We start from the raw sequence: 2782 nt of genomic DNA, 5'->3' as shown, positions 1-2782 counted from the left end.
TATATGTATATATACATATACTGTATACGTATATACATATATATATATATCATATACTGATATATATAAACCTATATATAACTTTTTTGATTTTTTTGCAGTTATGCAGAGGTTCTGCATTTTACTTCTTTTTTTTTTTCAGAAAATCAACAATGAATCAACAAATGTCTTGGTTAACTCTCATCCTTTTTGGTAAGAACCTTGAAAGCTGCTAAATCTATATATATATATATATACACACACCACACTATATATAAAAACTCATCAATGCATAAATAAATAAATTAGTACATAAATACGCTTTGGTTATGAAAAATGCTAATTCTGTGTTGTAACTTTTATTTGTCTAATAAAAATAATAATTTAACTTTTTTCAAACACTTAATGTAGTTTTTCAGAAAACGTCACCAGCACAGGAGATTGTATTTACTTAACAGCACAATTTTTAGAGCATATCTTCCTCTTCGAGGGATTTCTGCAATAGGATTTACTTTTTCTTGTGGATCACAGTTCTTGAAATACTAAAAGGAAAACATTTATTTTAAGAAACTGAACTAATCAAAGAAGAAAAAAAATAACAAAGGTACAAATAAAAATGAATCATTGGCTACTTAATGTTGTTTTTAAGTATAATTTTAAATTATGAAATTGTTAAATATTAGATAATAATTTTTTTCTATTTAACAAACAAAAACATTATTCATTTGGTCAACCCATAAGGTGCTCACTAAACCTAAAGCATATTATCTTTTTTAAATCTTCAGGGTTTTGCCTCACCTTCTGTTCCAAATTCCCTCTGCGTAAATACTACTACGTTGACAAGTCACTGACCTGGTATGAAGCTCAGCAATACTGCAGGGAGCATTACACAGACCTGGCTACATTTGAGAGCATGGATGACATAAACAGGCTGGAAGCTCCTTTTTCTTATCGATATGCATGGATTGGCCTCTGGGATGACCCAAACTCATGGAAACATCAAATGGGCAATGAGTCCAACTCCTGGAGATGGTCTGCAACTGGAGAAACAAGTAAAACTGGCTACCAATCATGGGGTCCTGGTGATCCTGACTTTAAGGATGGAAAGGAAACTTGTGTGATGACGTCCAATGAGGGAGCGTGGTATGATAAAAACTGTGAACACGAGCTCAATTTTATTTGTTACATCGGTGAGAAATATTACATCTCTATATACGTTAACCAAAGCTGTTAAAATAAATAGAATGTATGAAATTCTTTCTTAATAAAATGTAATTTTTTAGGATGGATTTCAATTAAAGTTAGTACAACTATTGCATTTTCATTCTGTGTTGTTTTGCAGGTATGGAACAAAATGTAAAACAATATGAGTACATCTCAGATCTAAAAACATGGGGCTCTGCTCAGACCTACTGCCGAACACACTACACTGACTTGGCAACAATTGAGAACGAAGCAGAAAACCTTGAAGTCAATAATATAATTCCTGAGGGCGTCAAGGTTTGGATTGGCCTGTACCGCATACCTTTTTTGTGGTCAGACAAAAGCGCAAGTTCCTTCCAAAATGAGCATGATTTCTTCTATGATAACATAAAAGGCGTTCAACATTGTGTCCTGGAGTATCCGTCACATGGCTGGAATGATGAAGCCTGTAATAAAGCTAACGTTTTTGTCTGTCAACAAGGTAATGCTTAAAATAGGCATTTAGAAGTATAAAATCCAGACATCGTATTCATTCTTTTTACACAAATTTTTTGTTTATTTAGTGGTAAAGATGACCACCACTGTAAAGATGGCTGCTATGACTGGTGCCGACCTGACTGATCCAGACATCAGCGCCCAGGTCCTTCAGCAGGTACAGCTAGCAGGTTTTCTGACTCACTATTGTTTCTTTTAATAAGTAAAAGGGACTTACTGAAGTGTATTTTGTTTTCCCCAGCTTGGTGCTTTACTAAAAAGTCAGGGATGGACTGATTTCAAGATTCAATGGAAGATGAAACCAAGAAAAATGACAAAAAAATGAAGGCAGAGCACCTTAGTGTAACACATTTATTTATGTCCTCTGCAAATGTTTTTGTTTCCACTTATGTAGTAGTTGCATGTCATCTGGTCAATCATGATGCAAACGAGACTAGTGTGTTTTTCTTTGCAAAGGTGATTAATTCATAGAAGCAGATTTATAATATATATAAACATGATCTGTTATTAATTGATATCAATTTAATCGACAACAATATATATAATGAAAATATGCCACCTTTATAATTCAAAAAAAAATTTCATAATCAATTATTGGAGTAAATAATTATATAGGTGAAACAACATGTATATAGTTTTCTTTTAATCTAACTAATTACGTTATTCAAAGTGGGGTATTTCTGCTGCCTGAATTAATTGTGTAAATGTGGGATTTATTTTAGCTTTTGTTCTTCAAGTCTTTAAAATTCCACAATGTCCCATCATCCAATATATTGTAGCTGATTCTTTTATTTTAAGAATGCTTCTTTCATGAATAGCAATTTCTATTTTTACTTTAGTAAAACTTACCAATTCTGCTATCATGGTAAAAATAGTAAAAAATAAAAAATATTCCCTGCATACACACACATGCACACAAAAAACCTTATTTCTTGACTAGTTGTGCTAACTCTTCAGCTAATTCTTAGAGGGAGACATAGTGGGTATACAGTAGAGGTCGGAGAGAGATTTTAGAAAATTAAAACCTAGTCTACTGTTAATTTTAACAAAACTAATAGATAATTTACTTTATTTGTACATGGATTTTATGATTTAAAAGAATTAA

The 2782-nt window shown here is 32.0% G+C and overlaps 1 long non-coding RNA gene across 1 annotated transcript; it reads left to right on the top strand.

Annotated features, from left to right (window-relative positions):
• Window positions 1-1563: 1563 nt before the first annotated feature.
• LOC107100939 lies at window positions 1564-2776 on the top strand. Its single transcript, XR_001482052.1, has 3 exons — window positions 1564-1663; window positions 1746-1834; window positions 1919-2776. It is a non-coding gene; the product is annotated as an uncharacterized LOC107100939 (long non-coding RNA).
• The last annotated feature ends 6 nt before the right edge of the window (window positions 2777-2782 follow it).

Source organism: Cyprinodon variegatus, unplaced genomic scaffold (assembly GCF_000732505.1).
Source record: "Cyprinodon variegatus isolate N-32 unplaced genomic scaffold, C_variegatus-1.0 Scaffold1031, whole genome shotgun sequence".
In the NCBI taxonomy this organism is placed as follows: domain Eukaryota; kingdom Metazoa; phylum Chordata; class Actinopteri; order Cyprinodontiformes; family Cyprinodontidae; genus Cyprinodon; species Cyprinodon variegatus.
The sequence above is the reverse complement of the archived record's forward strand: the minus strand, read 5'-3'. Positions and strand labels throughout refer to the sequence as shown.